At 41.2% G+C, this 16,883-nt stretch overlaps 1 long non-coding RNA gene across 1 annotated transcript; it reads left to right on the top strand.

Moving 5' to 3' along the window:
• The first annotated feature begins 7,418 nt into the window (after positions 1-7,418).
• On the top strand, positions 7,419-8,977 carry LOC117523017. The gene is made up of 3 exons (XR_004564384.1): positions 7,419-7,464; positions 8,782-8,784; positions 8,858-8,977. It is a non-coding gene; the product is annotated as an uncharacterized LOC117523017 (long non-coding RNA).
• The last annotated feature ends 7,906 nt before the right edge of the window (positions 8,978-16,883 follow it).

The raw sequence follows: 16,883 nt of genomic DNA, 5'->3' as shown, positions 1-16,883 counted from the left end.
TGTATCATTGCATGAGCTGGGCACATGTCCTTTCCCAATTCACCCAACAGGGGTCATGCTTGTTCCACGGACTGACAGGGGCTGGGTTTTGGATTCCATCATAAAACATGAAATCCGTTATTCTTGCATCGATTTTAACCAGACAAACTGCGTTTTGATGACCAAGTTGAGGGTAACCCTTCTGTGGTATGACCCTACTGGAATCTTGCTCTAGAGACATAGTTCTAGGACTTTTGGGGACAAATATGTCTTTCGGTGGTCTGTGTTTTTGGATGAGAAGGAGTTCTGGCCATCTGGCTTTTGGCATCTGATAAGGGGTTTCACAGTTTCATGAGGAATGCACTTTAAAGAGTCTGAAATCCTGTTAGTGGTGGGGGTTGATGACAGTTGGCAATCCTGTGCTAAGCCAGAAAAGCCTCCTTTTGACAACTAGATTTTGGGATCTTTGGGTTTGCCTTTGAAGAACTTTTATGACTTTTGCTTAATGGAAACTTAGGAGGTTTAATGGTGACTGCAGGCTTCTCGCTACACCTTTGATCTCTCAGGCGACACTGCATTAAAAATCAACATCATTGTGTAAAGGATCTTAAAGAGTGAGCTCAGGAACACTTCAGAAAACCACTGTCAGTTAACACAGTTATCGCTACATCTACAAGTGCAAGTTAAAACTCTACCATGCAAAGTGAAAGCCATATATCAACAACATCCAGAAACACAGTCACCTTATCTGGGCTCAAGCTCATTTGAAATGGACAGACACAAAATGGAAAAGATTGTTTTTGGAAAATCATGGACACTGTGTCCTCCGGACAAAAGAGGAAAAGGACCATCCAGACTGTTACCAGCACAAAGTTCAAAAGCCAGGATCTGTGATGGTATGGGGGTGTGTTAGTGCCCATGACATGGGCATTTACACATCTGTGATGGCACCATCAATGATGAAAGGTACATCCAGGTTTTGGAGCAACACATGCTGCCATCCAAGCAACGTCTTTTTCAGGAACTTTCCATCTTATTTCAGCAAGACAATGCCAAGCCACATTCTGCACGTGTTACAACAACGTGGCTTCGTAGTAAAAGAGTGTGGGTACTAGACTGGCCTGCCTGCAGTCCAGACCTGTCACCCATTGAAAATGTGTGGCGCATTATGAAGTGCAAAATATGACAGCGGAGACCCCGGACTGTTGAACAACTGAAGTAGTACATCAAGCAAGAATGGGAAAGAATTCCACCTACAAAGCTTCAATAATTAGTGTTCTCAGTTCCTAAACACTTATTGACTGTTGTTAGAAGGAAAGGTGATGTAACACAGTGGTAAACGGCCGCCGTTTTTCTCTTTTCTGCAAATGTACTTATGTCTCCATATACATTTCTACATGCTTTACTTTTTCTTATTCCCGCCTTTTTAATATTATTATATTTAAGTAAATATTGGAGGAGTGGGGTAAAATTAGTTATACCTAACAGCTAACGTTAGCTTATCTAGCCGGCCTTAGAAACGTTCATCGTAGCTTACAAAATAGTTGGTTCTTTTGTGTTTGATAACCCACATTAATTCATACTTTTGCTCACATTTATTTTATATGTATTTGTTAATACCATTACTGTAGGTTTAACTACGCTATTATACTTTATACACTAATTACTGTTTTTGTTTATCGTGTTAGCTTGCTTGGTACGGTTGGCTTATTCACGGCTAATTTAGCTCTTCTACTATAACTACCTTATTTTCGCCATTTACAATTCTATTTTTACATGGTGAAGATCATTTGTCCCCCCATGAGACTGTTTAACACCTCTTGTTAATGTATTTTTACTCTAAATGTGTATTTTTTTATTCTTATTTATTGGTATTTTATTGAATGGATGCATTGTGTATGAGGTCTATTAGAAAAGTATCCGACCTTATTATTTTTTTCAAAAACCATATGGATTTGAATCACGTGTGATTGCGTCAGACAAGCTTGAACCCTCGTGTGCATGCGTGAGTTTTTCCACGCCTGTCGGTTGCGTCATTCGCCTGTGAGCAGGCTTTGAGTGAGGAGTGGTCCAGCCCCCTCATCGTTGTTTCATTGCCAGGAAATGGCGGAATGATTTGGGCTTTTTTTCAATCAGAATTTTTTCAGAAACTGTTAGACACTGGCAGCTGGAAACCATTAGAAAAATTTATCTGGCTTTCGGTGAAAATGTTACGGGCTTAGTAGAGAATAAGGAGTGTTACTGTCGCTTTAAGGATGGCCCCCAGCGGCTGTGGGGCGCACCGCGCTCCGCAGCCGCCATCGACAGGCTGAGCGACCATTTTATTTCTAAAGGGATGGCTGTCTGGATCCGTGACCATTGTGTGCCGTTTCTCTGGTTATCACAAGAGCTGGACATCAACCATTTTCCGGCAGATTTTACTTTTAACAAGAGATTTTGTCATGGAAAGCCGAGCAGAGGCTTCGTGCGTCACGATGGATTCGCTACTGGAGCAAGACAAAACCACCTCCGTTTTGGTCTCACAGGACGGCTTTGAGATGGCGTTCAGACAGCTGTCGGTGGTTTTTCCATCGAGTGATTATCCGAGAAATTGTGGATGTGCCTGGACATGCCAGAACATGTCCTGTGAGGCTTCATCACGGCGTTGCTTTGCGCCATGCATTAAAACTCCCTTTTAACAGGAAGAAACCTCCAGCAGAACCAGGCTCAGGGAGGGGCAGTCTTCTGCTGGGACTGGTTGGGGTTGAGGGAGAGAACCAGGAAAAAGACATGCTGTGGAGGGGAGCAGAGATCAATCACTAATGATTAAATGCAGAGTGGTGCATACAGAGCAAAAAGAGAAAGAAACACTCAGTGCATCATGGGAACCCCCCAGCAGTCTAAGTCTATAGAAGCATAACTAAGGGATGGTTCAAGATTCATCCCATCCTGTCTGTCTGATGCAGAGACTCTGACCTACGTATTTGTCTCTTCTAGATTGGACTACTGCAATGTTCTATTTTCTGGTTTACCTCAGTCCAGCATTAGGGGTCTCCACACCAAAATACTGCTGCCAGAGTTTTGACAGGAAGCAGAAAGTTTGATCATATTACACCCATTTTGGCATCTCTTCACTGGCTTCCTGTCTGTGTGAGGTCAAATTTTAAGACTCTTCCGGCCTCACAAGGCAAGACTGTAGTGCTCTCTGTTGTGTACAGATTTTCTAAGATGGTGCATTATGCAGCCCAAGAACTGGCGGAGGTCATGTTGACTAATGTGTTCTGACTGCATGGCTTCCCACAGGATTACGTCTCAGACTAGGGACCTCAGTTTGAGTTCTGTAGGCGTGTCTGCACCTCTGTCTGCCTCTCCTCTAGCTTCCACCCACAAGCTAACAGACAGACCAAACGAGGAACCAAGAGTTGGAGAATAGGCTCACAACACCCAGCCACAAACAGCAGATAAGTTAATTTGGATAGAATTGGCCCAGAACAGCCTACCATCTACATGATCTGGATTCGCACCTTTCCATATCATTCATGGCTCTTAACCTACACTGTCTTTCTCCACAGAATCAGATATCTCTGTTCCTTTGACGGTGGCTCTGGTTAGGTGCTGTAGGAGAATCTGGGAGTGGGCTTGTCAAGCTCTTCTCAATTCCTGTGCAGTGTACAAGTCAGATGCTGATTGCAGGAGAATGGCCGCTCCCACTTATGAGCCTGGTCAGAAGGTATGGTTCTCACTCCCAGATTTGTTGGACCCTTTCCAATTGCCAAGGTGGTGAACCCTGTTTCCATCGGCCTCAAGCATCACAGGGGTATGTGGATGCATCGTACCTTTCACGTCAGTCATGTCCAGCCTGCTTTTCCCTTACTTCCAGGCCCCCTCCACCCACCTTGTGGACTGGGAGGGTTACAGCCCAGAGAAACGGTCCTGGGTGCCGTCCCACTTCATTTTGGACCCTGCTTTCATCCTGGACATTCATGTCTTGCATCCTGGTGCTCCTGGGCTGCCAGGGATTGGCTCTTAAATGTCATGGTTGCACTTATTTTCAATTCAATTTCAATTTATTTTCATTTATATAGCACCAAATCACAACAGAGTTGCCTCAAGGCACTTCACACAAGTAAGGTCTAACCTTACTAACCCCCAGAGCAGAAGTGGTAAGGAAAAAGTCTCTCTGAGGAAGAAACCTCAAGCAGACCAGACTCAAAGGGATGAACCTCTGCTTGGGCCATGCTACAGACTTAAATTACAGAACAATTCACATAACGAATACACAGGAAATGCTGTTGGTGCACAGGGCAGGAGGGTCTACAGCAGAAATATCACACCCATCTCTGGATGGAGCTGCACCTTAAACAGACAGAAAAAAACAGAATCAAGCATCAGAAAGACAAGAAATACAGTATAATTTGCCAGCATTAAACAACAAGAAAAACAGGAAATACAAAGGAGATCGCCGGCCACTAGCCCTAAGCTTCACTAAAAGACACAGAATTTAGGTAAAGTTGAGGCCGCGGCACGCTCTGTTTCCTAATAAAATGAATTAAAAGCGTAAAAACGGAGGTCACACCACTATTTATAAACGGGGACTGTGTGGAGAGGGTAGCAGACTTTCGCTTTCTGGGAGTACACATCAAAGAAGGCCTGACCTGGAGTGTGAACACCATTGAGCTGCTGAAAAAGACCCAGCAGAGACTGTACTTCCTGAGACTACTCAGGAGGAATAACATCACACAACATCTGCTGGTGACCTTTTACCGTGCCTGCATAGAGAGCATTTTAACATACTGCATAGGAGTATGGTATACAAGCTGCACAGTGGCTCAGAGGAAAGTGCTCCAGGGGGTCATCAATACCGCCCAAAGGATTGCCGACTGCCCTTTCACCACACTGAAGCTACACAGTGACCGTTGTCTCAAAAAAGCCAAGAACATTAACAAGGACATCCACCATCCAGGTCACTCCCTGTTTGAACTATTACCATCAGGAAGAAGGTACAGGTCACGGAATGTAAGGACAAAGAGACTCAAACACAGCTTTTATCCATCTGCAATAACTATCCTCAATGCCATTAGAGGACAATAACAGTGTGACTGTGCCATCTATGTATGTGGAGGTGTGTGTGGTGTGAATGTATGTATGTATTATGTATGTATGCATATGTGTACAGTATATCTGGGGGTGTGGGTAATGGGTATACAGTGTTTATGTATATGTATGTATGTATGTGCTGTTTTTACCCATGTGACTGGGTATGTGTGTGTTGCTACATGCCCTGTGCTGCTACATGTTCCTTTTTTCTTTTTTTAGAACTAGTAATTTAAGTGTTTAAATTGTTTTTATATATTTATATACACAGGAATGTTGCACTGACTGGAGAGCACTTTAAATTTTGTTGTACATATGACAATGACAATAAAGACCTATTCCTATTCCTAAAAAGGGTAGAACTATACAATGCTAGCCATACGAAAGGGAAAATAAGTGCGTCTTAAGTCTGGGCTTGAAAGTGTCCACAGAATCTGTTTTATCGATGCAGGGAGATCATTCCACAGAACAGGGGCACGATAAGAGAAAGCTCTGTGACCCGCAGACTTCTTATTCACCCTAGGGACACAAAGTAGTCCTGCACTCTGAGAACGCAAAGTCCGGGCTGGTACGTAAGGTTTAATTAGGTCAGCTAAGTAGGGAGGTGCCAGTCCGTGAATAATTTTATGGACTATTAGTAGAACCTTAAAATCCGATGTCACTGGGACAGGAAGCCAGTGAAGAGATGCCAAAATGGGTGTAATGTGGTCAAACATTCTGTTTTGTGTCAAAAGTCTGGCTGTAGCATTTTGAACCAATTGGAGAGCCCTAATGCTAGGCTGTGGTAAACCAGAAAATAGAACATTGCAGTAGTCCAATCTTGAAGAGATAAACACATGGATCAGGATCTCAGCATCAGCCATAGTCAGGATGGGACAGATCTTTGCTATATGTCGCAGGTGGAAGAAAGCAGTCCTCGTAATATTTTTAATGTGAAGGTCAAAGGACAGTGTAGGATCAAAAATTACCCCAAGGTTCCTCTCTTTGTCAATGTGATGTATGACACATAAGCCTAGGCTAAGCATTAACTGGTCAAATTGATGCCGATGTCTCACTGGACCAAGAACCATCATTTCAGTCTTATCAGAGTTTAAAAGTGGGAAGTTTCTAGACATCCAACTTCTCACAGAGGCAAAGGCAATCTTCTAAGGATTTTATGTGAATGAGATTACCAGCAGTTATCAGCATGTATAACTGAGTATCATCAGGATAGCAGTGAAAGGGAATCCCAAAACGCCGCAATATGTGCCAAAGGGGTGCTATATAAAGGGAGAAAAGCAGGGGCCCTAAGACAGACCCCTGTGGAACCCCAAATTTCATGTCACTAAGGTTAGAGGGTGTGTTACTGTACAAAACACAGTGAGAAAAGTCAAACATGACGTCAACCATGCAAGGGCACGCCCAGTAATCCCAAAATGATTTTCCAGCCTATCAAGTAGAATATGATGATCGACGGTATCAAATGCAGCACTGAGATCAGCACCAGAAACAAACAGCACCAGAACTGTCATCATGTCTAAAGCTTATAGTTAGGGCTGAATCAGGTGACCCTGAACCATCCCTTAGTTATGCTGCTATAGACGTAGATTGCTGGGGGGTTCCCATGATGCACTGTTTCTTTCTCTTTTTGCTCTGTATGCACCACTCTGCATTTAATCATTAGTGATCGATCTCTGCTCCCCTCCACAGCATGTCTTTTTCCTGGTTCTCTCCCTCAGCCCCAACCAGTCCCAGCAGAAGACTGCCCCTCCCTGAGCCTGGTTCTGCTGGAGGTTTCTTCCTGTTAAAAGGGAGTTTTTCCTTCCCACTGTAGCCAAGTGCTTGCTCACAGGGGGTCGTTTTGACCGTTGGGGTTTTACATAATTATTGTATGGCCTTGCCTTGCAGTATAAGGCGCCTTGGGGCAACTGTTTGTTGTGATTTGGCGCTATATAAAAAAAAACTGATTGACTGATTGATGTCCGAATCCATTACAAGCAAAAGATCATTCACCACTTTAGTGAGAGTCGTCTCTGTGGAATGATATTTTCTAAAAGCAGAGTGAAGTGGCTCAAAGAGATTATTCTCAGTAAAACAGTCCATGACCTGCCGTGACACCACTTTTTCCAGAATTTTAGAGCAAAATGATAGATGTGATATCGGCCGATAGTTTTTCAATACACTAGGGTCAAGATTAGGTTTCTTAAGTAATGGTTTAATCACTGCAGACTTGAAACATTTAGGAACACATCCAGAAGTTAAAGAAAGATTAATAATTTCTAGCACAGTCGGACCAAGAGTGGGCCACAGGTCCTTAAACAGTTTTGTTAGAAATATAACAAAACAAATATAAATAAATAGATAAACAAATATTGCTGTGTGGGTATGTGAAGTGCATGCTGCAGTAAACAGCCAGCCGAGTCAACTGAACAAGTACAGTAGTGTTCAGAATAATAGTAGTGCTATGTGACTACAAAGATTAATCCAGGTTTTTATTTCTTATTGTTACATGGGAAACAAGGTACCAGTAGATTCTCACAAATCCAACAAGACCAAGCATTCATGGATATGGATATGCACACTCTTAAGGCTATGAAATTGGGCTATTAATAAAAAAAAAAGTAGAAAAGGGGGTGTTCACAATAATAGTAGTGTGGCATTCAGTCAGTGAGTTCTTCTATTTTGTGGAACAAACAGGTGTGAATCAGGTGTCCCCTATTTAAGGATGAAGCCAGCACCTGTTGAACATGCTTTTCCTCTTTGAAAGCCTGAGGAAAATGGGACGTTCAAGACATTGTTCAGAAGAACAGCGTAGTTTGATTAAAAAGTTGACTGGAGAGGGGAAAACTTATACGCAGGTGCAAAAAATTATAGGCTGTTCATCTACAATGATCTCCAATGCTTTAAAATGGACACACACAAAAAAAAAAAAACAGACGCATGGAAGAAAATGGAAAACAACCATCAAAATGGATAGAAGAATAACCAGAATGGCAAAGGCTCACCCACTGACCAGCTCCAGGATGATCAAAGACAGTCTGGAGTTACCTGTAAGTGCTGTGACAGTTAGAAGACCCCTGTGTGAAGCGAATTTATTTGCAAGAATCCCCCGCAAAGTCCCTCTGTTAAATAAAAGACATGTGCAGAAGAGGTTACAATTTGCCAAAGAACACATCAACTGACCTAAAGAGAAATTGAGGAATATTTTGTGGACTGGTGAGAGTAAAATTGTTCTTTTTGGGTCCAAGGGCCACAGACAGTTTGTGAAACGACCCCCAAACTCTGAATTCAAGCCACAGTTCACAGTGAAGACAGTGAAGCATGGTGGTGCAAGCATCATGATATGGGCATGTTTCTCCTACTATGGTGTTGGGCCTATATATCGCATACCAGGTATCATGGATCAGTTTGGATATGTCAAAATAGTTGAAGAGGTCATGTTGCCTTATGCTGAAGAGGACATGCCCTTGAAATGGGTGTTTCAACAAGACAATGACCCCAAGTACACTAGTAAACAAGCAAAATCTTGGTTCCATACCAACAAAATTAATGCCTCGCAGATGTGAAGAAATCATGAAAAACTGTGGTTATACAACTAAATACTAGTTTAGTGATTCACAGGATTGCTAAAAACGCAGTTTGAACATAATAGTTTTGAGTTTGTAGCGTCAACAGCAGATGCTACTATTATTGTGAACAACCCCGTTTCTACTTATTTTTTTACTAATAGCCCAATTTCATAGCCTTAAGAGTGTGCATATCATGAATGCTCTTTTTAGTCACAAAGCACTACTATTATTCTGAACACTACTGTATATCCATAAAGTTTCCATCCAGAAAGTTTTGTAGAGTGCATGGACTTGGTTTCAAAGCCTAATTCCACAGCGCCGGTGTGGGAATATTTCAGACTGAAGTCAAATGAGTGAGGAGAACCAAAAGTGAATGAGCCGGTCTGTCGACACTGAAAGAAAAATGCACCTTAAACATCACCATCCAGCCCAGTCTCACATTTTTTTTCATCCTCCCGTCACAAAATGAGTCAAATTTTCATGACCATAACGTAATCCTACTCCTTCCCCCCACCATAACCATAACCACCCCGACCCCACCGCTTTACTTTTAATTTTGTGCAGCCATCTCGGAGTGAATTATAATGAATTTGTGCTGCTTTGATGAAAATGAAGCACTTTTCGTCTCAATATCACAAACCAATAGATTAATGTATATTTTGTGCTGCTGAATCACGACTTGCCGTGAGACCAGGTTTCACCATCCCATCCACTTTTCCCAACTTGGAACAAAAGCTATATTCAGATATGGAGAGACCCCCTAGCTCCCTGATTAAGGATGCATTTCTCTGACAAAGCAAATATAAACCAAATGGCGCAAAGTGACGCACACTCAAGAGTTACCCATTTGCAGCCATTCAACACTGTTTAAAAACCATCATTTGAAAAGATGCACTTGCATTATTAATGCTATATAATGAGTGGTGGGCACAGTTCCGTTAATCCGCTAACTGCTAATTATCCTAGCTAACATTTTCATTAACCATCAGCAGACCAATTAGCTTCCGATAAATTTAGTTCTGATAACTTTTAGACTGCTAACATATTTGGCAGGCATACGGAATAAAGCGTAACAATTAAAAACATTTGTGAAGTCTGAAATCAAAGATTTTAGTGCCTGTCTGTTATATGTTTTGTAGCAGACTGACAGCCATGAATGTAGAGCTCTATCCTCTGCAGGCAGAGGAGAGCTGACTATCAGAGAGAAAGGAAAAGGGAGGGAAGAAAAAAAAAGATGATTTCTCTTGGACAAGTTAATGAAATTAACATCACGTCAGTCATTTTACAAAGTGAAAATATCAGCTATACATTTTAATTTTAAAGTAATGCACTAATTTTGATATTTTAGCGTTTAGACACACATGCTGCATTGCATTATGGGTACATTCGTTTCCTGACATCGGTGGTTGGTTGGTCAGTATAACCCACAGTTACTGAAACGTGTGGTGGGTTTTACAGATAAATCTGCATTTGTAAATGTCACTTTTTTCATTTGTAAAAATGGCAATTTGAAAACTGAAAATTCTGTTTAAGTCCTTCATCACTTTTAGCGAATGTGTGGCAAATGCTTGTCACACTGCCATCTACTGGCAGTAGATGGCAGTTTTTTTCTCTCTCCTTTCTCTCTGATCACCAGGTCTTTTTTGCTGAGAAAAGGCCAATCTGAGACAGAAGTGCTGGCTAGTTGTTGTGTCAGTAGCTGCCGTGTACTGAAGTCAGTGCTGAAAGTTATCGATTTAGCTTTTATCTGTCAACTTCCATGAAATTTTTTTAGGGATTTATCAGTTCAGCTTTATAATGCCGCGTTCACACCGGACGACACGCGAGCGACGGCAGCGACAGGTTGCTATGTAATCCCTATGGAAAGATGTGCTGTGGCACCACAAAAGTTCAAGCCACGCAATGCGACGCGATGGATGCGAACGAAGCAATTTTGAGCGATTGGCGCATTTGTGGCACGATATAATGTCACGTTGCCCTCCTCCCCAAGTTGAAAAATCTGAACTTTTTCATCTTGTCGCGCCGCGATGACCAATCATGGATTGGATATGCAGTGATGTGGAGATGTCTGGAGTTTATACTTGAAGTGGACATGTCCTGTCTCTGGCAATCAGCCTGTGAGCTTTGTCCTTTATTTCACAATTATGACAGAGTTTGAGGGGAGAGCGAGCAGCAGCGGCAGCAGCCATTGTTTTTTTTCATGTGTTGTCCGTGAAGATAATTTTATTAAATACACAGATGTACATGGTGACTGGTTCATAACAGTTATGACAGAGTTTGAGGGGAGAGCGAGCAGCAGCACCGCAGCAGCAGCACCGTAGCAGCAGCGGCAGCCAGTCTCTTTTAATTGTTCACATGTGCGCGCACGAACGGGACAGGAGGTCCTCAAACTGGGTCCTGGAGAGGCAGAAGTACCGCTGAAAGCAGCCATCATCCAGACGCAGCTGCTGCAACAAATGATGAATTTGTGGCATCTGGTGTGAACGTGGCTCAAGCAGAGCGACACACCGGGCGATGGTGGCGCGTCCATCGCCAGGCGAGGGATGCGAATTTGTGGCGTGCGGTGTGAATGCGGCATTAAATTTAACTTTTCAGTTAGCGGATTAACTGTTATCAAAGCTAACTTTTTGGTTAGCTGTGCCCACCACTGTATATCATTATATCAGTGGCATAACATGATCATAAAGCAATGTTAACAATAATATTGTGATAATATTGATTATCATGATAATTTCTTCAGTGGTATATTGTCCAACCAAACTTTTTTGTCATGACAGGCCTAGTATTGGGTAGGTGATATATAAGCACGTTCAGATGATGCCAGGGCTGATCTGCCCATTGCGCAGAAAAGTTTGGAGTCAGTTGGAGTCAGCCTGGGCCCTGTCACAAACCAAAGTGTCGGCAATGTGTCTGCATTTATTAAATGATTATCTGTGCCACCAATCGTGATCACACTCAGACTGAGTCGGACTGCGCCTTTTCAGGGAAAGAATGCCTCCCACCAGACAACCTGTCTAATCACGCTGTGATGGAGCATGGTTGAGGGTCCTCAACCTTCATGCAGCCACCTGCTCGCTTCCACTCCTGGCAGTCAGTCGCCAGTAGCATCATAATTTACTACAATCACCAGGCAACCACCTGGTGACTGCCTGGTGAAACATGTAGCTGCACCTACATGTTTATTTCCTTGTCACAAAGAGGCTGACATCCCATTTTTACTCTTGTGTGTAAGTCAGTTCGTATGTGGATTCTCCTTTTTTCTCCCATCTCATGAGGAGTTATCATTTATTCACACAGTATGTCCAAAAACATTGCAGTTCGTGCCATATTTATGAGATTTAGGAACTGCCTAATGTTCTCAGAATTTGTTGTCATGAGTGTACATCTTCTTGACACAGTACAATGTAGCACATGGTCTAAATGTAATTAAGTCTGGACAAGTAAAATCCCAGTGTGACTCTAATTTTCCTTTGGCACATGAGCCAAAAATGCAATCAGGTGGTCTACTGCAAGTTCAAAAGAAGAAAGAATGCTGTCATGTCCAACTCGTCTCTACTACAACAGATTTAGACAACCAAACGTAATATCCTAATTTGATTTGGCACAGTAGCTCTTTGACCTCTGAGCATGAGGTATCACTTTGAAATGAAATTATGGCCTTTTTGCTGTGAGCAGTATTTTGGAAATGCCTGAATCCTCAATGACCTGCTTTTCAGTTCAAGACGTCACACATATCTCAGTGTAAATGTAACAGTAAGCATGCATCACTGTTAGCGGTGTAGATTAAACGGAGGGACCATGGTGCAGATTTGTAACAGCTGGGTTTCTTCACTGCATTTCACGGTGTAGCCCAGATTTTTTTGAAGTGTATTGGCAATATATAGTAGATTAGTTACAAATGCAAACTTGAAATCAGAATGCCCACAGGCTGTGTGAATAAATATTTCAAATACTGCAAGAACTGTGTAAGCATGAAAACACACAGGAGGTAGATGAACCTTTGTTCTGCAGAACTGGAAAAGGTGCAAGCAGCAGCAGACACATAACTGTTTAGCACAGGAATCTCAATCCACATGATCTATTTGGACTGTACACTGAAACACAGGACGCATGATTTTCACATGATCAGAATGTGTCCAAATTACATTATTTAGACACATTCTGATCATGTGCAATGGATTTAGATATTTAAATCATGTAAATCCAGACTTTGTTTTCAGTGTATTTCAATACTCAAGTCAGCCGCAGATACTCCTACTCTTTTGAAAAACTAAGAATAAATGGAATAGTTTTGACTGTGTTGAATGCTTTGGTCTGCAAAGTAAAGGTCAAACAATGTTGACATCCACTGGATTTTATATAACAGCTGAGTGGATCCTTGTCATTTGATTGGTGCTTTGTATGTCACGTGACATTGATTATTCATCCCATTTGTGTTGCATTGCATTTAGAGTGCAATTTGGTTCCATACATTTGGTACCATTGCACTCTGTGCACGCGCACACACGCACACACACCTCCAAACATACGCGCGCGCACACACACACGAACTTACACACACAGCATGCACACACAAACACACACACAAAAACACCCACTGCACTGTAAGCCATCTGGAGGCTGTTAGCAGGACGTTAGAATGAAAAGCTGGACTAATTTCTGACGTGATTTCTTTTTTTTTTTTTTTTTTGCTGCACTGAGAAAGTACAGTGTTTTGTTTGTTTTTTTTCGTAGTACACGCGCCCACAAGCGCTGTCCCAGTTATGTGTGCACATTCGTGGGATAACGACAGCAGGACTACAATTTGATTGAGCTAACTGACGGTGCTAGTTCTTGTCACACCAGTGGTGGGGCACAGTTCCGCTAACCACTAATTATCAAAGCTAATGTTTTCATTATTGGATTAGCTTTTCAGATAACTTTGAAAACCATCAACAGACCGATAAATTTTGGTCCGATAATTTTTAGACCACTAACATTTTTGCAGGCATAGTGAATAAAGTTTAACAGTCATAAACACTTATGAAGTCTGATAAAAAAAGATTTGAGTACCTACCTCTTAAATGTTTTGTAGTAGATGTAGAATTCTATCCTCTGCAGACAGAAGAGAACTAGTTTGAGGAAAAACTGCTCTATCCTCTGCAGCACTAAAAAAAATAAATAAATAAATAAATCTTTTTTTTTTTTTTTTTTGACACCATACTGACTTTTTGGCAATATCACCCAAGTCATCCAGAGGCATACAGTTTTAACTTATGGTTAAAATTGTAACCAAACTAATTTCAGACAAGTTATTTAAATTAACATCATGTTTGAAATTTTATAAATTGTAAATATCAGCTATATGTTTTAGTTTTAAAGTAATGCACTAGGTTTGAAGTTTTTAGTGTGGACATGCTGTCCACAGTGCATTATGGGAAAAATTCACGACACGAGAAATGCATTTGAGACTCTCTGATTAGGCTTCACATGGACAACAGCATTAAACCCTTATATCGTACCCAAAACTCTCATGAATATATTCTCTGGGTTTATAGATGTTATTGTTGTAGTCTTATTGTTGTAGTTGTAGTCTTACACACCTCTCTGCAGTTTCTCTCCCCCTGCCATCCCCTCATTACCCCATCCCCGTAGAGACGGTGCCTGCTCCCAGACCACCAATAACCAGCAAAAATCTATTTAAGCATAAAAATTCAAAAATAAAAAATAATATAGCACCTTCAACTGCTCCACAAACTAAAACAGTTAAATGTGGTCTATTAAACATTAGATCTCTCTCTTCTAAGTCCCTGTTAGTAAATGATATAATAATTGATCAACATATTGATTTATTCTGCCTTACAGAAACCTGGTTACAGCAGGATGAATATGTTAGTTTAAATGAGCCAACACCCCCGAGTCACACTAACTGCCAGAACGCTCGTAGCACATGCCGAGGCGGAGGATTAGCAGCAATCTTCCACTCCAGCTTGTTAATTAATCAAAAACCCAGACAGAGCTTTAATTCATTTGAAAGCTTGTCTCTTACTCTTGTCCATCCAAATTGGAAGTCCCAAAAACCAGTTTTATTTGTTGTTATCTATCATCCACCTGGTCGTTACTGTGAGTTTCTCTGTGAATTTTCGGACCTTTTGTCTGACTTAGTGCTTAGCTCAGATAAGATAATTATAGTGGGCCATTTTAACATCCACACAGATGCTGAGAATGACAGCCTCAACACTGCATTTAATCTATTGTTAGACTTGATTGGCTTTGCTCAAAATGTAAATGAGTCCACCCACCACTTTAATCATACCTTAGATCTTGTTCTGACTTATGGTATGGAAATTGAAGACTTAACAGTATTCCCTGAAAATCCCCTTCTATCTGATCATTTCTTTAATAACATTTACATTTACTCTGATGGACTACCCAGCAGTGGGGAATAAGTTTCATTACAGTAGAAGTCTTTCAGAAAGCGCTGTAACTAGGTTTAAGGATATGATTCCTTCTTTATGTTCTCCAATGCCATATACCAACACAGGGCAGAGTAGCTACCTAAACTCTGTGAGTGAGATAGATTATCTCGTCAATAGTTTTATATCCTCATTGAGGACAACTTTGGATGCTGTAGCTCCTCTGAAAAAGAGAGCCTTAAATCAGAAGTGCCTGACTCCGTGGTATAACTCACAAACTCGCAGCTTAAAGCAGATAACCCATAAGTTGGAGAGGAAATGGTGTCTCACTAATTTAGAAGATCTTCACTTAGCCTGGAAAAAGAGTCTGTTGCTCTATAAAAAAGCCCTCTGTAAAGCTAGGACATCTTACTACTCATCACTAATTGAAGAAAATAAGAACAACCCCAGGTTTCTTTTCAGCACTGTAGCCAGGCTGACAAAGAGTCAGAGCTCTAGTGAGCCGAGTATTCCTTTAACTTTAACTAGTAATGACTTCATGACTTTCTTTGCTAATAAAATTTTAACTATTAGAGAAAAATTACTCATAACCATTCCAAAGACATATCGTTCTCTTTGGCTGCTTTCAGTGATGCCGGTATTTGGTTAGACTCTTTCTCTCCGATTGTTCTGTCTGAGTTATTTTCATTAGTTACTTCCTCCAAACCATCAACATGTCTATTAGACCCCATTCGTACCAGGCTGCTCAAGGAAGCCCTACCATTTATTAATGCTTCGATCTTAAATATGGTCAATCTGTCTTTATTAGTTGGTTATGTACCACAGGCTTTTAAGGTGGCAGTAATTAAACCATTACTTAAAAAGCCATCACTTGACCCAGCTATCTTACCTAATAGGCCAATCTCCAACCTTCCTTTTCTCTCAAAAATTCTTAAAAGGGTAGTTGTAAAACAGCTAACTGATCATCTGCAGAGGAATGGTCTATTTGAAGAGTTTCAGTCAGGGTTTAGAATTCATCATAGTACACAAACAGCATGAGTGAAGGTTACAAATGATCTTCTTATGGCCTCAGACAGTGGACTCATCTCTGTGCTTGTTCTGTTAGACCTCAGTGCTGCTTTTGATACTGTTGACCATAAAATTTTATTACAGAGATTACAGCATGCCATAGGTATTAAAGGCACTGTGCTGCGGTGGTTTGAATCATATTTATCTAATAGATTACAATTTGTTCATGTAAATGGGGAATCTTCTTCACAGACTAAGGTTAATTATGGAGTTCCACAAGGTTCTGTGCTAGGACCAATTTTATTCACTTTATACATGCTTCCCTTAGGCAGTATTATTAGACAGCATTGCTTAAATTTTCATTGTTACGCAGATGATACTCAGCTTTATCTATCCATGAAGCCAGAGGACACACACCAATTAGCTAAACTGCAGGATTGTCTTACAGACATAAAGACATGGATGACCTCTAATTTCCTGCTTTTAAACTCAGATAAAACTGAAGTTATTGTACTTGGCCCCACAAATCTTAGAAACATGGTGTCTAACCAGATCCTTACTCTGGATGGCATTACCCTGACCTCTAGTAATACTGTGAGAAATGTTGGAGTCATTTTTGATCAGGATATGTCATTCAGTGCGCATATTAAACAAATATGTAGGACTGCTTTTTTGCATTTGCGCAATATCTCTAAAATTAGGTCTTGTCTCAGAGTGATGCTGAAAAATTAATTCATGCATTTATTTCCTCTAGGCTGGACTATTGTAATTCATTATTATCAGGTTGTCCTAAAAGTTCCCTGAAAAGCCTTCAGTTAATTCAAAATGCTGCAGCTAGAGTACTGACAGGGACTAGAAGGAGAGAGCATATTTCACCCAT

This window comes from Thalassophryne amazonica, chromosome 13, assembly GCF_902500255.1.
Source record: "Thalassophryne amazonica chromosome 13, fThaAma1.1, whole genome shotgun sequence".
NCBI classification, from domain to species: Eukaryota; Metazoa; Chordata; class Actinopteri; order Batrachoidiformes; family Batrachoididae; genus Thalassophryne; species Thalassophryne amazonica.
The sequence above is the reverse complement of the archived record's forward strand: the minus strand, read 5'-3'. Positions and strand labels throughout refer to the sequence as shown.